This window comes from Pteropus alecto, unplaced genomic scaffold (genome assembly GCF_000325575.1).
Source record: "Pteropus alecto unplaced genomic scaffold, ASM32557v1 scaffold81, whole genome shotgun sequence".
NCBI classification, from domain to species: domain Eukaryota; kingdom Metazoa; phylum Chordata; class Mammalia; order Chiroptera; family Pteropodidae; genus Pteropus; species Pteropus alecto.
Window position 1 is genome coordinate 6,996,991 of NW_006433378.1, and position 20,461 is coordinate 7,017,451.

General features: G+C 40.2%; 1 protein-coding gene across 3 annotated transcripts in view; it reads right to left on the reverse strand.

Moving 5' to 3' along the window:
• Window positions 1–20,461, reverse strand: part of KCNAB1 (potassium voltage-gated channel subfamily A member regulatory beta subunit 1) — a 314,248-nt gene that overhangs the window by 233,478 nt on the left and 60,309 nt on the right. The gene's annotated exons all lie outside the window — the stretch shown is intronic.

Genomic DNA, 20,461 nt, shown 5'->3' on the forward strand with positions numbered 1-20,461 from the left:
CTAGAGATGACTTTTCCCAGCAACACTTACTGGCCCTGCAATCACTTTTGGCCATGGCAATCCTTTGCCAGTGGACAGGGACTATAAAGGACTATAAGGTCTTATAAAGCATGATAAGGAGTTTGGTTTTTATTCTAAGATTAATAGGCAATCATTAGACCATTTTTAGCCAGGTCTTTTTCCTCCTTGAACTTGGAAAGCTCATTCCTGGGCAGGTCCTCTGCATTTACTCCTACTTATTTCCTCTTACTATAAATGTTTGCATGGCCAGCTACTTATCTTTTCAGGTCTCTGGTAAAAGAAATCTCCACTCACTTACCCATCCAAATAGCACACTTTCCTTCATCCTTTCTCTGATTTATTTTTCTCCCTAGCACTTATAATTGACTGATACTATTTCATATTCACTTGTTGTCAGACATCAAAATACATCGAATTTTGGGCACTTGTTAAAAATACAGATTTCTGTCTCAAATCCCCAGGAATTCAAGAAGTCTGGGAAGGTGCCTGGTAATTTCCATTTAACCAGGTGACTCTGGTCCACAGGTAGCTAACTCAAACAGTTACGTGAACTCCTGGTCTGGTCAAAGAAGGGCTGCCCCCTACACTTTACTTCCAGGAGGCAAACAATGCATTTTTAAAAAGGAGAAATCTCTGTTAAGGAAGGCCTTATCACATGGGCCTTCACCTGGCTTAACTAGAGGAAAAGAGCCACTCGGCTGAGCAGCTTATTTCTCTAGAACATTTTTGAATTACTCCAACTGCACAAATCCAGTCCTAAAGCCCTTGAGTCAATGTGTAACTTTGAGTATGTCACTTTACTTCTGTGAGCCTCTGTTGTCACTCCTATAAAATAAGATCGTATTCAACTAAGTGTTATCTTTGATCCTTCTCAGTTCCAGAAAGTCTTAACTATAGGAATTCATTCTATAGTGCTTATACCTTTAAGCAACAATATGCAATAAGAGGCAAACACTTAGAAACAGAGGGGTTTATTACAGAAGGAAAATGCCATTACAAGTCCTCAGAACTTCCCATGATACCAATTGCCAGTCAAAGAAAAGAACTTTCAAGAGCTGAGTCTTGTGCAACTGCCAGGGAGTCTGAACATTGGACCATAACATTTCTGTGCTTGCAAATGCTGAAAACCTGGGCACTTGCAACTGCATCACAAAAAGAGCATGGAAAGGAGCCACCCTAACAGAATTAAAGTAGAAATGCTAGCTTGCAGTCAGTAAGCTTCACAAATGCTCAAAACTCTAGCTGCAAAACACAGAGGAAGAGACAAGCATTGTTCTATTGATTTCAACTTGTCAAATAGTGCAATTTTTGTGAAGGTATTCAAGGGAAAGAAATTAATGGGGGTGGGGGAAGAGTCTCCTCAAGATGACAGCTTCATGACGATGTGGGTGGGAGAAATAAAAGAACTGAGAAATGGCCATTACTTCATTTAATCAGAAAACATTTGTTGGCCTGAGTAATGTGCTAGGACTGGAGATAGGAAAGATGGTTAGAAAAATAGTTCCTGTCCTCAAGGCATTGAGAACTGTAAACGGGCGATAGCAGTCCCGTTAGTGGTGACGCAGTGGAAGCTGCAGGTCCACTCTGCTCAGGCAGGGCCAGAGCAGCCTTCTCAGGTGGTGCTTGAATTAGGACTTGAAGGATGACTAAGAGTTTGCCAGGAGTATAAGAGAAAAAAATACTTATTAGGTACAGAACGTAACACAGTAAGTAAAATACTAAAGGTGTTACTGTGTTAGTATTTTCTCTTAGCCATCAAGATCAGCCCTGAATACAAATTGGCTTTGTGACTTCCTTTGGCCAATAGAAAGCAAGTGAAGTTATGGTGTGTCAGTTCCAAGCGTAGCCTTCATGAGGATTTGCACACTTTCATCACTATCTGAGGCCCCTACAACCACCACATGAACAAGCCCCAGCTAGATTTCTGAAGGATGAACAACCACGTGGAAGAGAGCCATTCTAAATCAGTCAGCCCCAGCCAGTCTGCCAACCGAGATCAGCCTGACTTGGGCAATATCACTAGTTTTTCTCTTAATCAACCATAGTCTTATGAACTATAATAAATGGTTGTTGTCTTAAGCTCCTAAATTTTGAAATGGTTTCTTATGCATCTAGAGATAACTGAAAAAGTTCCTTCCAACTTAAGTTTATAATTTTATTAAACAAGGTTAAGAAAAAGGATTAAGTTCTAACTTAATGTAGAAATTGTCTTCTCACGATTTCTAATTCTTGTAAACCATCATGGTTTCATTTAGTGTCTCTCAACAATGCAGTTCTCATGCTCTAAACCAGCATCACAGATAGACTGAAACAAAAGGCTGCAGAGAAAAATTTTTTTTCTTTTTATTGCTTCTGTTCATCAATGCTTGCCACGTTTATCACCTTCCCTGTCTGTTTCTGATCAAATACAACAAATAAAACAAGTTATCTTAGAAATGCAACCTTCTAGAAGAGACTAATTAAAAAAATGGGAAAAAAAGATGATATTCTTTTTCTGTACAATATAATAAGTGACTAAACATAAATTGTTGGGTTTCTTTTACTGCCTCTGTTGACTTTTAGTTTAGACATGGCCTGGTTTTGATTGACTCATATAGTTTCCACTCCTACTTCCTTACTTTGAGTACAAATATACACCGCAAATTTTCCATGACTGCATTAGACTGAGTCCAAATGGCCATCGAGACAATTCGATCGTTTGAGTGCCAACTACTGAGACTCTCTTAGGGGATTCAAGTATATCTACATATCCAAAGATAGAACCCCATGGTCTCTCTGTTTATGCATCCTACTGCATCTTTAATTCCTTATCTCTACAGAAATCGGAAAATACTATTTTCCTCTTCAAGAAGAGAATGTGAAATAAAAATAACAATACTTTAAGTCTCTTCTTGTCCAAGCTTGATTAATATAACCCATCAGCTATAATTTAGTATGGACAAGGAGCCTACCACAAAGAGAATGTAACATTATGATCTTAAAAAGTGTGGTAATTCAGTTTTGTGTTGCAAAATTCCTTTTCCTGGGCTGAAGAAAAAAATAAGAATATTTACAACCCAGGGAGTTAAATGAAGAGTTTTGTTAGCTGACCTGTCAGTCACTGGGCAAAGTTGCAAAGAAGATAAAATTCTATCACATTCTGCCCTTGTTCACAAGCTCAAAGTACTCCATTATTTTTCCTGTCATTCAACTTTCAGGTAAAGATGGTACATAGGACACGGCATCTAATTTTGCTTTCTCTAAAATTCCACCGAACTACAGTAAAGAGACTTTTTCTTTAAAAAAAAAAACAACAACATATAAAACACATATTATAAAATCACATAGAACCAAATAAACACACACACTCACACACACATGCATGTAAAACCGGTGAAATCTGAATAAGGTTAGTGGAATATATTAATGTCAGTTTCCTGATTCTGATATTGTACTATAGTTATGCAAGATGTTACAGTTAGGGGAAGCCGAGTAAAGACTACATAAGATTTCTCTGAATTATTTCCTATAATTATATGTGAATCTAGAATGATCTCAATATAATAAATTTAATTTAAAAAATAAACCTGCAAAAATAGAAAGAAAAAGAATGGATGACGTTGATAAGATTTTGGAAGCAGTCAAGCAGATGGATATGAAACAACTGTCTTAGCTGGTCTCAGAAGCCAAATTCTAAGACACCAGTAAGGAAAGTTGAGAAGCAAATTTATTTAACCACAGCATCTCCCGAAGTTCTGAGAACTGGTAGTAACAGACCTCTCTGAGAATAGAGTGAAGAGAGGGTGAAGGCTAATGAGAGCACGATCTGAAAAAAAGATTTTTTTAGGAACACCGAGTTCTCTAGAGTCCTTCCTTGCCCCTGAAATTCTATACACGGCCAGAGGCTGGAGCTATGTTCTCTGGAAATGGTAAGGCAAAGAATCTCTTCTGTACTGGGGAATCCTACAGCAGGTGAATGAGGGAGAACCAAACTGAAAATGGCAAAACAAAACTAGTAAATAGATGGAGAGGACCACTGTAGACCCCTCTACCATTTTCACCTTCTTGACTCTCAGATCTTGGGAAGCCCTTGGAAACTAGAAGAATAATTTTGGCGAAATCTGACTAGCACTGGAGGAAATACTTAGATATATTGACATAGGGAGTGTATCAACCAGTTTCAGTCAGGAAATTAGAGCCACTATAAGTATTAGGGGACCATGGGGTTTACTCTGGGAATTAGAGCTCGTACAAATCTGGGAGGAGCTATGAAAATGGGAGTCTAGAGGAGGGGAATCAGAAGATCAGAAATAGTCACTACTCACCGTAATAGGTGAAATAGTGGACCCCAAAAACATCCACATCCCACTCCCCAGAATGTTATTTTACATGGCAATGGGAACTTTGTAGATTTGATGAAGCTAAGCATCTTGAGGTAAGAGATTATCCTGGATTATCTGGACAGGCCCAACGCCATCACAGCAGTCTTTATAGGAGGGAGTCAGGAGGATCAAAAGGAGATCTGAAGACAGACCAGAGGTTGTAATTATGTGTTTTGAAGATGAAGAGACCAGGAGGCAAAGAATGTAGTTGGCCTCTAGAAGCTGGAAGAGGCAAGGAAATGGATTTCTCCCCTCAGAGCTCCAGAAGAAGACACCTTACTTTTAGACTTTTGACATCCAGAACTGTAAGAGAATAGATCTGTCTTGTTTTAAACCACTGTGTTTGTTGTAATTTGTTATGGCAGCCATAGAAACGAATACACTCACAACAGTTTAAAGCATCTGGAAAATTTTCAGAAAGAGTGCATGTTTGGCCACCCAAATGGAATAATGAATGGGAGCTGTGGCAGGTTTGTGGAGTCTACAGCCTCTGTGGGAACTGTAGTCAAGCACTTGATGGTTTGAGGCCATTCTTGGTCTGTGGGATCAGTAGTTGGGATGAGAGGCTGGAGCCCACTGAACTATCTGCTTGTGTCTATATGTCATTGTTTCTGATCACTGTGACCTCTGAGAGTAAAGGCTCTTACTTCACCTCCCTTTTCAGACCTTATGCAAGTTTCCCTCTTAGCCCAAGTTAATCACACAGGAAATTGGCAGGGGACGGGGGGTGTCTAGAGAAGGTAATTGCCAGTCTTAAACAGGAGCAATAATGCCAACGGAACAAAATACATTCAAGTTCTGGAGTTTTAAAGGACCCAGACAGCTCATCCCTCAGCAAAGCTTAAAGTCACCAAGCCCCATCCATAGGCTTGGAGCTTCCAATCAAAGTTTTAGTGTTTCACTCTTAAATCTATGCAAACAATCGAAGATTATCAAACATCTGAGAAAGCTTTGAACATAAAAAAATACAGATTAAAACACAAAAATCAATATCAAAACAAAAAAGGCAACTTGAAGGAAATTGACTATGCACAGAGAAGAAAATATTACACAAAAATAACAATTGAAATCACTGGTTATTTAGAGGATTAAGAAAAAAATATCGCATCCGTGAAATAGTAGTAATAGAATGTTTTAAACAATAAACATCCAGAAAAAAAAAAGAACTCTTAGAAACTTATAACATGTTATTTGCAGTGAAAAACTAATGGAATAATTGAAGGGTAAATTTGAAGACATTTTTTTCAGAAAGAAGAGATTAAAGAGGAAAGAGATGGAAAGTAGGAGAGAAAATATAAGGCCATTAGAGAAGCAGAGCAGAAAGTTCGTCATCAGAATAACAAGAGCACCAAAAAGAGAACAGAGTAAATGTCAGGGAAAAAATTAGCAAAATAAGTTAAGAACATTTCCTAGAACTGGGGACATGAGTTTCCAAATTGAAAGGACCCAGCCCGTGGAGCACACAGGACACAAATGAGCTCATTACCAAGTAACTTCCTCGCAAAGTTTCAGAATACTGTAGCCAAAGAAGAGATTCTATAAACTTTCAGAAGTTTAAAATTAATGTGAACAGTAGGCCAAATGCAAGGGTTTACATAGCAGAATTGTTTCTTACTTCTTCATGGAAGCATTGGAAAGTAGAAGTCTACAGAAAAATATCTTAACAATTATGAAGGTAAATTATTTTCAGCATATAACTCTATCTAGACAATCTACCAATCAAGAGGAGAACAAAAAAGACATTTTCAAACACACAAGGTTTAAAACATTAACCTCTCAAACATCTTTTCTAAAACACTGTTAGGCTTATTCCACCAACATGAGGGAGTAATCCGAGAACAAGGAAAACACTGAATACCCCCAAAAGAGGAGATCCAACACAGGGGCGTGTGGAAGGGACTCTCTCTGGCGATAGGAAGGGAGATGCTAGAATGGCAGCAATGAGCAGGCAAGGGAGTCAAGCAGCCCGATGGGGGCAGTGTGACTTAGGAGATACACCCTCTCCCCAAAATAGTTTTCTAACCTGTCTATGCTCTGAAGAGTGAGCTCCACCAAGAAGTAATCCAAGAAAGAGATACACGCGTGGACCAGGAAGCAGGGAATCCAACTCAAGAAAGAAAGAGAGAGAGAGAGAGATGGAGGGAAGGAGGGAGGGAGAGAGGGAGGGAGGGAGGGAGGAAGGAAGGAAGGAAGGAAGGAGAGAGAGAGAGGAGAAAAGAAAGAAAGGCAGGCAAAAAGAGAGGGCAAGGAAGTTAAAAAGGAGAAAGATAAAAGAGGCTAGCTCTCTCAAAATGTCAAAATGTTTTACAACTAAAACAACCTTTCGGCTGGACTGTAATTCCATAACACCAAGGCTTGTCTTAAATCCAAAGCTAGGCAAATAAATTTTAGAGAACCAGGAAGTCATAAAATATGTCTATTGTGGGAAATATATTTAGACAATGAAATATGTCTGCTATTACTCACTGAAGTTGTAAATGATCTCATTAGTGTGTGTGTTTCCCATTCACTCTTCCCCCTACCCCCACCCCTCTACCCCTTCCCCAATACATTTTTTTCTGCAGCTCTTGAAGTTTAAAAAGGACCTCTGGCTCAGAAGCTTTGTTTTTCCTCATCCCTTCAAAAGCTTCTTTATCTCCTTTCTAAACAAACACCTTCACATGAGGACAGAAGGAAGTCCCTATTGGGTAGGACTGCAAAAGATACAAAGGTGAATGAGACGCAATCTTTGCTTTTATGGAAACTACATCCTATGGAGGCGACTGAAAAATGAACAAATAAAAGAAGAAGACATGTGCTTTTCAATTATGATAAATACCTTGAAAGGAATAAACAGTGGGATGTGATTGAGAGTAAGTGTGAAAGAACTCAGACAAGGCGCTTTGAGGCTGCAAATGCCTGTGGAGAGCATTCCAGAGGCTCCAGCCCAGAGCCAGGGATCAGAATGGACAAGTAAGTGGTCACGACCACGGCAGAGGAATGGTAGTTCAGGAAGGAAACCTAGGCAAGGGGGAGAGGAAGGCAGCTTGGGAGGGAAGAGATTCAGGACAAGATTAATCTACTTTATAGTTTTGCTAAGGGCTGACTTCACTAGCTAACTGCTAAAAAGCTCCTGATAACAAAAGAAGCAAAATGAATTTCCTAGTAGTCACTTAGAAGTACAAACTACTACCTTTAAATTCATCTGTTTATCTTTACATTAAGCTTGAAAAAAAGGCAAGAAAAAGAAGCATTTCTCTAACAAGCACAAAATACCCAGGAAACAAACAGAATGGTCATTATGTATTACACATGCAATACTGTGTGTATCTTTGACTGCCAGAGAGAACTGAATATTAGATAAAATCTTCAGTCTTTTACAATTCTCACAACCAATATTGGATTAAAATATCTGTTTCTCAATTATCTTATCTCTAAAATGGGAGTAATGATCTGCTCTCTTCCTTTCCCCAAATTGTTCAAACTTAAGGAATCTTTAATTAATTCTCTGCCTGCTCAAGTCAAGGTTTTATGTGACATGAAAGCAAAGTATTATTGTAGACATTTTTCATAGTAACTGTGTTGTCATCTAGCTAGTTTATAACCTGAGTATTCATGCATAATTTCATATGTTAACATATTGTTCATTTTTCATAATTTTAGATCACAGGCAAGGATGTGCCAATTTCCCAAATAAATGACACAAAAATAAATGACATTTGGAAAAATTACCCATGTTTTTCTAGAGTCAACCACTAGAAACTGATGAGTAACCACAAATTTTCAGTCTAAACAATCTGAAAGAGGTGAAATTGTAACTAAAAATCAAATTATGAATCTGAAAGGTCTTAGGTAACTGTAGGGTCACTTAAATCCTACCAAACCCTCCATCAGGGTCTGGGACTTAAAAAAATCTTTCATTACATTTTGCTATTTGCCATTTGTTAGGGGCCAACCAGAGCCTTTTAAGATCTTTCTGGACCTAATAACAAGTAATCCTATTGTCCTCAGGACTGTCTCCAAAATCCCGCCTTTGTTTGCCCCATCATGGTCTTCAGCTCACCTTCTTAGCTGTGCCACTGACCTCCATCCTCCCAGACCTACAGTGTCGTTCACTCAGTCAGTCAGTCTGTCTTTTCCTTATTTATTCTACAGGTATCTATTAAACCTCTACTCTGGACTGGGCACTGATCTAGGAAATGGGAATACAGCGGAATAAGACAGAAGGTGATATAGGAAGAAATGGGGATGGAAAAACTGAAGACTGAGATACAGCTTTAGATTGCAGAGTCGTGGAAGGCCTCTCTGAGGAGGTGACGTTTGATCTGAGACGTTGAATGATGAGAAGAAAACAGCCACTTAGGGGAGGTAGAGAAAGCATTACAGGCAGAGCTGGATACAAAAAATTTTCAGTCTCCAAATTCATCGTTTTTACAAGTTACAAGACAGCACGGTGTGTGTGTGTGTGTGTGTGTGTGTGTGTGCGTGTTGTGCATGTATGTCACGCACGTGCGTGTGTGCATGTATGTTAAAAGTCCAGAAGGCTGTTCCCGAAAATAAGAACATTTTTAGGGTAAATGGTAAAAATATGGGTAATTTTTGTTCTCTCTTTACATTTCTTGCAATTTCTAATTATTCTGCAATTTACATGAATCACATATGTAATAAAAAAGCAATTATTCTGAAAAGTTTCATTTTCTTTCTTAAGAACTATAAAATGTAAATTTAGAGAGAAAATGACGATTTATATCCATTTAGTAAACCTCGCTTGTTTAGACTTTTTAAATTTAAAATCTGGGATAATTCCAGACACATTGGACTAAAGTTTGCCTTGCTATCATCTATGAGAATAAATTATCTGGAAGTAATTCAAAGAAGTGATTAGTCCAATAAAGGACTAAAATCAATAAACTGTTTCAAGCTGCTCTCTTCTAGGCTTCCTATTCAGGCACTCAGTTTCATGAGGCATCCCAGAGATGGAACTTTGCAGAAGCTGAATGGCAGCCAGCACCCAGAACTACTGTTCCTTCACTAAATGAAAAAGTTTTCCAGGACAATGAATCTTTTTCAGATGAGCTGGAAAGGACTTGGCATAAGAAACACTTGATCACCTGGCTGATCAGCAGAATCACTTGCAAACTATTGTTACTCTCATTATTGTTGTTGTTTCTTGTTATTATTATTTTAATACAGAGTCCCAGGCCCCACTCCAGAGTCTGATTCAGAGTGTCTGGGATGAAGTTCGCGAATCTGTGTTTGAATCATCCTGAGAGAGTGGTTTAGGATCCAGGGCTCTAGACTAGTGGTCCTAAAACTTTAGAGCATGTATACCTCTTAGGCCCTAATTAAATAAGCAACTCCCCGGCCCCACCACCTGTATTCTGATTCAGTATTCTGGGACCCAGAAATTTCTATTTCTGGCAAGCAACTATTTTGAAGAGAATCCATGGACCGCCCTTTTAGAAACCTTAATCCTGAACAACAGCCTATCCCGTCTCTACCTCATGCCTCCAAGCTGATGGTGATCTGTACTTTGCAGGAATCTTTTACCCAAAAGTTGAGAAGGAAAAGACTTTGCATTAATCTTTCTTTAGCATATGCCATGGTAGGCATCCACCATGGCCTCATTTCTTTTCATAGGCTCCAGGCAGAGCTGTCCCAAAGGCCACTCACGTTCTACTATCCCATCCTCTTGTGTATTTAACGCGATCACTTCAGCAGTTCTCTCTTCTCTCTCCTACAGTGGAATTTTCCCCTTCTTTACTGGATCTTTCCTATAAACATATGTACCCGTTTTGCCAGAGTTGATCACACTGTCCTCCTCATCTGGCTTCCAGAACACCCCAGTCTCTTGGTTTTCCTCCTACATCATCGGCTCTTCCTTCTAACTCTCCTTTGCTGGTTCCTCTTCCTCTCCGCAATCTAGGTCCCATGCTTAGAACTCTTCTGTGTCCACACTCACTGTCTCAGGGATCCATCCAGTCTCAGGATTGTCAATATCATCTGTGAGACGATGTCTCCCTCATTCCTCTCTCTAGCTCAGTTTTCTCCCCTAAACTCCAGACTTGATACCTACCTATTGGCCTACTTGACATCTCTGCTTCAATGTCTGATGGTCATCTCCCTGAGATGGTCATCAAACTGAGCTCTTGCTCCTGCTCCAACTCTACCCCTCTCACAGTCTTCCTTTCTCAGGGAAAGACAATGCTACCCTTCCAGCATCTCAGGCTTAAAACCCTAGCGTCATCCTTCAGGCCTCTCTTTTGCTCATTCCTCGCATCTATGCAATTAGCAAATCCTCCAGCTCTTTCTTCAAAAGAGAGCCAAGGTGTGAGCACTCCTCATCACCTCCACTATGTTGCACCTGCCCTAGCCACCTCTTTCTTTCCCTGGATTACAGCAGAAGCTTCCCAAGCACTCTCCCCACTTTTGCCAGTCCTCATTTAACTCGGTGTTCTAGTTCACCCCTCTATGCATGCCTTCCTGTCTCATTCTGAGGGAAAGCAAAAGCCCAAGGCCCTACCTGTTTTGCCTCTGCCACCCCGCTAATATTTCTTCCTACCCACTTTCTCCCTCCAGCCTGCCCTACCACCTTGCTGTTTTTTAGTTTACCAATTCCACTCCTGCTTAGGAGCTGTTCTTTCTGCCCAGGTCTCTGTGAGGCTCACTCTCTGTCTCTTTCAGGCCTTTATTCAAGTGGCATCCTTCTCAGTGAGAATTTCCTGACAGCCATTACTGCTGTAGCCCCCTGGTCTTCCATATCCTCCTCCTTGATTTTATTTTCCTCCTTAGCATTTTCCACTATCTAATACATTACATGTTTAAATTAATATTATTATTATTTTCTGTACTATGCCACTCACGTAAGCTCCACAAAGGCAGAGAAACTTAACTGTTTGTTCACTCCTGTCTGGTGCCTAAAAGAGTACCTGATAGATTTTAGTGCAGAATTATTATTTTTAGATGAACGTAAGAGTTGAACCTTGAGATTTCAGACTCTGCAGAGTATGGGCCAGCCTCTAGAAGAGCTGACCGCCCCAGGTTTAACAGCCCACGAGTCCTCTTATTTCAAAGAAGGAAAGAAAGTCAGAAAGGAAAGTAGAAAAAGAAAGAAAAATTGGAAGAAAATATTTTCTCTACAGTTTCTGTGTTTTTCTGAAAATCAAATACTTTCACATTGTGATTTTATTTTTAGAATAATGACTAAGGTATTTCAGTATTTGTGTATTACTACCTGCCCTTAATTCTCCCCAAATGGTTTGTAAAACTTTGGTAATTGTTAGATTTTATTTTTAAAAGTCATAGTTATAGATTAAAACTCTTGTACACTGACAATTTCACTTCAAAATGAAAAATCAGCTTCTATTTCTGCCTCCTGGGACATGCACAGAGACAAGAAAAATAATTTTTGTCTTCTTCCCATGAAGACTTCTATTCGTTGATGAGCTGTTGAATTTCTTGGCCAAGTCCTTGCCCTCTTAGCCAAGCCCGAGGTCTAGAATGGCTGCAGGCCCTGTTGAGAAGTTGTGTTTATTTTTGCGGAAGAAGAAACAAGAAACTCATTGGCCTCCTTGCACGAAGCATCACAATAGGAGGGAAAAGCCAGTCTATAAAGATCTAGCTTCCTGGGACTGTGAGATCCAAAATGGAAATACTAGTAAGTGTTCACTATTTTCTTGTTGAAAGGTAAATTAACATTTACCAGAATTAAGAACAGTTTATCTATTTTTAGCTTCATTTGCATATGTTCACCACCCATGTAAATCGAATACACATTTGCATTTAACCAATGGGGTGAAGGTGTGGACAAGGGGAGGGCCTAGGGGAGGGACTATTATCTAATCTCATAGTTGCAGGTAAATTTTGTTTACTGTTAACTTCTAAGTAATACCATTGACAGGTTTCTACATGCTGTCACCTAGTATTTATAACTAGCCTATTAGCTAAAAATCATTTCCTTCCTTCCTTTCTTTCCTACTTTTATTTTTCATATGATAGAACAATAGTTATGATCTAATATTTGGACTTTCAACACTTCCTTTCCTTTTGACTCCCTTCATCAGCAAATGGTTTTTCATATTCATATTAGGTACAAATTCTTCTCTAACAGTTAATTGTAGGAAAAAACTTTTTTTCTTGCTAAGTAGTACATCTTTTAAACAACCTCCAAATGAATATTGTGGTCATAAGCTTTCCAAACTTCAGCAGATTTACTTCTGAAGTCTTCAGAACAGAGCTTTCGATATGTAATTTCTTTGTAAGTACGTCATCCAATAAAACAGTCAATGAACACATGATCAAGTTTAAACAGTCTCTTAAATGACTTACTGAACTGAACTTTAAATCAAGGAATTCATTAAGATTGTCCCTAAAACAAGACAAATAGGCAAAGAAAACAGTTCTGAGTGATGAAAGGACGCGATGATGGTGATGGTGTCGTTTTAATGTATTCGTCTGTATAACTGTTTACATATCACTACTTATGTCCAAAAAATAACTCAGCTCAGAGATTACAGAATTATTACCAAATTACCTGCTTTGAATATCAAATGAATACAGACACTTCAACTAATTTTTTCACAATATCAGTTATGTATTGGTCTAAATCAAAAGTTCTTTTGCTCTTAAGTAAATAAAAGAAAGTCAAGTCAAGTGATGTTAAAAACTATGAGAAAATGACAAAAGCATATTTAATGATTTTTAGAACTCATAACGGTGCTTCCCAAAATAGGAAGGAATGCTTTTAGATTCTGGAACTTCTTAGGTTAACTCCTACATTAAAACCCACATCTTATGGTAATACACAGCATTATCTGGGGGAAAACAGTAAACAGGAACATGTACTTAGACCAGCATTTGGCAATATGCTAACACCACATTCAATCCTTTTATTCTTCTGCTATTTAAGCACCTGTAGAAAACAAACAACCGGGAAACGAAACCATATAAAAAGTGTTTCCTCATTGTACAATAGCTTTTGGAGCCCAGGTCTCCCAAGGTCTCTGAGCAGCTATGAAATGATTGACTATTTGTCTCTAATATATATTTTTTTCTTCCAGCTTCCTCCATCTTGGTGATAGCATCGTTTTGCATTCAGTTGCTTAAGCAAACTCTGTAGCACTCATTCTCATTCAGAGAACAACAGCAACAACAAAAAAGATGGGCTCTAGAAATAAAAATAGAATAGGAGAAAAGAAAACCTCATTAGAAAATTCTGAAGATAAAAATGAGGGCATCGCCCAGAAAAATAAAAAGACAAATAGATGCTAAGTAGGAGAAAAGGCAATAAAAATATTAGATAAATAGTTCAGGAGATCTCACATTTCAATTACAGGACTTCTAAAAAGAAAAAATAGAAAACGGAAAATGAAGGGGAGGAAATCAACAATAAAATAATTTAAGAAAAATGTCCAGGAAAGAAAAATATGAGTGTCCGGACTGAAAAGGCCCACAAAGTGCCCAAAACAGTGGATGAAGATAGATTCTCACCATGGCACATTCAATATGAAATTTCAGTTTACTAGAGTAAAGGAGTAGATCTTAAAGCTTCCAGAGAAAAAATAAAAACAAGTTATATACAAAAAAATCAAGAATCAAAATAGCTCTGGACGGTTCGATAGCAAACTGGAAGGTAGAGACAATGAGGCAGTGCCTTCGAAATTCGGAGAGCAAATGATTTTGCTCCACTGCTCACACTTCGGGGTGAATACGGGCTGTCCTTCCCATCAATGCAGTCGACATAACCATGCCACGTCTTTTGTCTCTAACCATAGAAAGAAAATCTATCTTGTTCCCATTTAATGGGGGCACCAAGCCTCTCCCTCAGAGAGACTGTGTCCAGGGCCCCTCAGAGTCTCCCCTCACAGAAGAGTGGAAGAGTCATCATGGGGTACAGCCCTCTCCCCGAACTCCGTGCCAGCACAAGGACTTCTCAGAGTAGCCCTGGGCTCAGGCGCACTGTGGGACTTGCAGGTGAGCTTCCCAGGAGTCATGGCATGAGGAAGTGACCAGCTGGCAGTGGGAGTGTGGGCATGGACAGAAAACTTATCCGAGTGGAAGGAAAAAGGATGATGATCGGAAGTGGAGGAAAATTCTGAGGACGTGATTATGCTGGCTGCATTAATGAAGCCACTGAGGCTTTTCTCTGGCCTATCTCACATGGACTCCTGCCTGGGTCTGGGAGAAGAAAGGCCTGGAACCCAACCTGCAAGAACCGTTTTACTGAAAACCCTGTAAGCCATTGGAGACCCTCCAACGGAGGGCAGCACCAAGAGGGGAGAGGTACCGTCCCGCTTCCCACCTCCCGGCTAAGCACATCAGTGCTAGTTTCCAGTGGGACAGGACAGAATCCAGAAGAGGGAGGTTAGAGAGAAGAAACAGCACGTGCTCTGTGAAGGCAGGTGAGGCTTGTTTATGACCAAACATGGAACACACTTCAGGGGCTTCCAGAAATGCTTAAGGAGAACATCACAGACACTGGGGACCTCCAGCAGTCAGATGAGGCAAAATCATCAAATATTGCTGTCAGCTTCAAAGCACCTGGTAGGGCTGGAGACAAGGGGTGTACAGCTTTCTGTAATCCACAATGCCCAAGATTTTAGCACCTACCACCTCCCAACCAGCATTGGCTTCTTTCTTTACCCAGCCCCTGTCCCCTGAGGCCTGTACAGCACCTGAAGGCAGGGTCAGTGTCTGCTTTCTCACTAGTACCAGGGACTGCCAAGGGGCCTGTGCTCAGTAAACATGTAAGGGATGAAAAAACGAGTAAACAGAGGAGCAGAATGAAACCACTTCGGTACAATAAATTATTGTGCAAAACCTGAAGAGAGGGGACATTCCTCGTGGTTGGTTACAATTTATGCAACAAGAAGGTAAGTTTAAAATTGTGTCCTACCAGTTATCTGCTCTCTCTTCCATGTCTCCGAAATGCCATTGCTAAATGTGCAGTTGGTTCCCACATCAGTCGGCGACTTAACTCTTACAGACCTTGGACCATTGACATGACTGACATAAGCCATGTCTCTGAAAGGCTCAGTTCAGGGAGGTTCTACCTTAAGCCCGACTTGCTGAAAAAGCTCTAAAACGGGATGGCAGCCTAGAAGGGGAAGAACTGACCACATGCCAGCTGATGGGGGCCCTGCTCTCATTATAAATAGAAGAATCAGTTGATATCATAGTCACCAGGGTTCATGTTCAAGCATTTCTATATACTAACCGCATGAGCAGTAGCAAATCTAACTTCTCTGGATCCCCTTCTTTCCTAAAATTGGATAACACCCATCTTACCTACATCGCCTGTTGTCAAAGCAACAAAAAAAATCACATGCTAAGTGATATGTTAGATATGGAGATAGAGATAGAGATAAAGATAGAGATATTTCTTATCCTAAGCAAAGATTATCATGATAAAGGACCATTCTTACTGAAATCAAAGAGAAAGACTTTTCCAGTCTCGGAATTGTCACGCCTGTCTGCATGCTTGGTATGAACAGATTCCAAGCACATTTTTCCCCTCTCAGTCAAACTTTTAGGGCCTATTAAATACCTTTGAGAACAATGTCCTTTGCCATTTTCCTCGAAATTAGTTATATTCTTGCAAATGGCCAGTCATTTCAGCACTAAATCAAAACGGGCTCATGTTGTAAAAGAATAAAAAAAAACTTTATCTTTGCTTGAGCTACTGATCTGTGGATTAATGGCCTACACTTGTTCACACAAATGGGGAATTTTTTTTAACAATATTGTAACCAAGCAGTACTCAGATTTTGGAAACCGTTAAAAATTATAGACTGGAATAACCCAAAAGTTTTTGATCATCCCTTCAGCTGTTTTTATCTAGAGTCGGAATTCATTGTTTATGTGTTTTCATTTTCACGCAATGCCTGCCAGGCTCTGGGCTCTTCTCTTTTAATGTTTGTCCTTTATGTCTGTGTCAAATACTGCACCATGGTTTGATTTGCCCCAAAGTCAAACACTGTCTTGATCACTGTGCGCAGAATTAATCAAGACCGACAGGCCTATTAATGGTGCTTATCACTTACACAAGAGAGAGGAAGAGCACGGAGCAGTCAGGGCTTGCCTGCAAGGTGTTTTCTGATTCTGGAATGAAAGAGTCACCCACCTGCAGAACATGGAAGGTTGTTCATAAGCTTTTGGAGACAGAGCTTTTCACCACCAGGCCCTGGAGTCCCTGTTCCAGGCAATGGAGGCACAGGATCCCTAAAGAATGAATGTCTGATGAGCCCATTCTGTCTCAGAGCCACAATCATGGGGACTTGTCATCCCCCGAAGGGAAGAGCAGACGTGTTCAATGATGAGCTCCCTTTTTATATCGATAATAAATACCAAAGCAGGTCCAGGACTTGTGCGTTTTTTGAATGATGAGTGAGCTCTATACTCTCTATATCCCCGGCACCCAATTAAGGAAAGAGTTGCTGGTTTTCTTTTTTCACACCAAACTATGGTAGAATTTCAGTGACTTTTAAAAAGAACAAAAATCTTTTCAGGATAGATGTACTCATCTGGACAATTTCTTACTACTCAAGTCTGTAGAAAGTCATTTTTAAAACTAAGAAAATGAAATTTTTGCCATATAAACTTGGTTGTTGTTCATGTTTTAAACGTATACAGGATAGAGAAGCCAAAGTAATTAATAATCATGTCACCCAAATTAATACCACAATCTCTGGGTTGCAACTTCTACAGATTCATCAAAATTGGGACCAAATTCTTGTTCTGCTTACTGACTCTAAGCGATATCTTTGTAATTTCTCTTAACATTGAAATCCTTGTGTAATCTGTTGGACTTGCAGAAATGCTGCTGCATCATTACCTTGGGTTTGAAAACTGTTTGCATGCCTTTGGCAGACTTAGGCCACCTGGCCTTGACACTCTGATCTGATCTCCACAGCTTGTATTGTCATTGTCAACAAATGGTTATGATTACACTATTCTGGTCCCATTCAGGTTGAAAACAAATTAAGCCCCTGCATAAATAAGCATCTGATCTTGCAGTTTTTGTCATGCAAAGCCTGCAATCACTTTGTGTTGGGGATGCCAATGGAAATAGCTCAGGCTTTGAAGACAAACAGATCTTGGCTTAAACTCCTGTCCTACCACCTCCCACCTGGGTGACCCTGAGCAATTTCCTCAGTTTCTCTGAGAGTCCATTTCCTCATTTGTTAAAAAAGGATAACAATGCCTTGCCCAAAGATAAGGAAGATGAAAAGGAGATAATCAGACAAAAACCCAGTGTCTGACACTAAGCAGACATTTGGCATTTGTTACTCTCCCTCCCCTCCCATTCCTTCTCCAAGGGACTAACTACTGTTGCACATTTAGGATCAGCGTCTGCACTAGATCATCTTCTGAACAACAGTTTAATCATGTTATTCATTCTAGTTTTGCCCCCAAACCCAAAAATCGGATTCACAAATACATCTGGTTTAAATCCAATCATATCCTCATTCCTAGAACTGTTCATGAAACATTTAGATACTTAGAAAACACTTGATGAATGAAGAAAAGTTTGCACAAGCCCCAGGACACCCAAAGTTGCTTAGAAACATGGCATGTCTTTTCATGGCATGGCTTTCAGTAACAGTCTATATTCGCCTGTAGTTTTCACCATCAAAGACCTTTAATCTTCATTCCCTATCCTCTCTCTTCCCCATAGATACTAGAAATATCTATGATCGCATCAACGACCAGCCAGAACCTCTGATCTCCATCAAGTAGCCAGCAGAGTTGTTATCCTGAGTTAATCAGTTAATTTATTTTAGGTCCAACCTAAAATAAATCAAATTTTATTTCATTGCCTTACTGCCTAAACTAAGATTCTCAGAATAATCATTAGACCCCAATAGGCCTCTCGAGGACCTCCAAAGGACAGGAGACCCCATTTATAGCCATACACTATGTGCAAGGCTTTTCTAGAACCAGAAGCAAAACCTCAAAATGTATGAGGTTGAACCATATGAAACTGTCATTTTTTATAGGTCAAAATGGCCAAACAGCAGCATTTTTATATAGTTCATTCTAGTACCTCACTGAGCACCAGCAAATGAACCCTAAGTGTTTTGCTTTCACAAAGAAGGAAAGTGATTGTTTCACTTCTCTCTTCGAAAAATCTCCCATGGCCACCCACTCTGCATAAACCCCTCGGCCAGCTCTGCAGACCATTCTCGCCTCCAGCCCAGCCTCTCTCCAGATTCCCCTCTTTCCACTTCCCGAGAAGCCTGTGCTGCCCCCTCAGTGGCGGGTCCTTGAGCACAAGCACACCACAGTGTACTCTCTCACCTCAGGGCCTTTGGTCAAGCTGCCGCATCTATGTGAAATGGCCTTTCTGTCTCTGTTGGTTTGCAAATTTGTCCCCATACGTGAGGGCAAGGAGAGATCAAAGAAAAAGGCAGACTGGTAGGTGGCAGTTTCAATAAGCAAGAGACTTACATACCAGGTTTGTCTTGGGCAGCTGCAAGACCCACCCACTAGAATCTTAAAAGTTTATATAGAGGACTTAACTGGGTTCAGTCATATACATAGTTCAGATGGTCTAAACATATTATTCTTGCAAGGCCGCATCCTTGAAACAGCCCCTAGTGTGGGAGTGGTGGACAGATCCTACGTTCCACGGGCAGAGGACAGAGTGAGGAGCCTCTGATTGCCCCAGTCCAGCTCACAGGTCAATGGTCCATCATATTCTCTCAATGCCTCCCCCAACAGTCTCTACCACCTGTCAAATGTTGGCTGGTCTTTCAAGATGCAACTGAAAAGACAGTACCTCTCCTAAACTTCTCCAAGTTCTTCCCACCCCACCCTCACGCCCCATCAGAATTTGCCACTGTCACCTCAGTGCTCCCATCACCTCTGCCTGACCTCCACGTTAGCACTTAATATCACATGTCTTATGTTATATGGACACTTAGGTTTAACTTCCGACAGACTTTAAGCCTTATCAGAGAAGAAACTCACTTTGTCCATTTCGTGTTCCTTATGCTGAACATAGCACCTGGCACGTATTAGGTGGTCATTAAATGTTTATTGAATCGAGTACTGACTGCTGGCTACAGACCAACCTTCCATGACTTATGCCTTGTTCAATATCAAGGTCAAGGACATAGGTGTTGTTTAACCCCTATCTCTGCCATTTACTATCTGAGCTATATTCTGCAATTTACCTAATCTCTACGCCCTCCCCCTCCTCATCTCAAAGGCAGGCTAATAGCTCCCTATTTCTCAATGTAGCTATAAAGAGCAAACGAGATAACATAGGAAAGATGCTTGCTGTAGTGCCTGTCATAGAGTTAGAACTCAGAAATGAGAACAAGTACGACTATCACTCTTAACAATAATTAGGATTTCCTCTCAAACAGTGAACTGATAGGTGATGGATTTAAAGAAAGACTAACATCAGAGACAGACAGAAGAATAGTCGTTTTCAAAGAAGCCTTTACACCCTGAAAGACTGGAGTTTTAAGATCCTGCTAATGGTGGGTGACAGCCTAATGTATTTGGTACAAACATACCAATCCCACTCTCCCCAGGTGACAAGAATAAATTTTTCAGCCTTAATTTCTCACATCTACAGGGACAATATGACTGGATCTGAGCTTTTAAGAAATTAGAGTTTGGCTTCAATGGATCTGCGAGTGCTTATTAAATCATTCCATTCTGCTGCCATTCCCAAATACAGCAGGAGTGGTTCCCTGGGTGTTTTCAGCCTGTAGTTGAGCCCAGAATATGCCATGCCCTGAGGTCACCGCGGCAGGTAGCTGCAGGCTTTGAGCTGACAAAAATCTCTCCATCTTCCAACAATGGGGGCAATGACAGGAAGTTTGGGAACTTTGATTTTTAATTAGGTTTCCATTTTTTTTTTTTATCTTGGGTGGGAATCAGTAAGGAGTGCTGCTTATTATGTCTTAATAGATACCCCCAAAACAAAGGCAGATGGCACAGATGACAAGAATGTCCCCCCCAAAAGCCTTATCCTGAGAGGAGGAAAGTGGAAGCCCTCCCATCTCCCCCACAGACGGTGCAGAGATGTGAAAAGTTAGCAGCCTTGGCAGGATCTTCCAACTGGTTAGACATGAGACATATGAAAG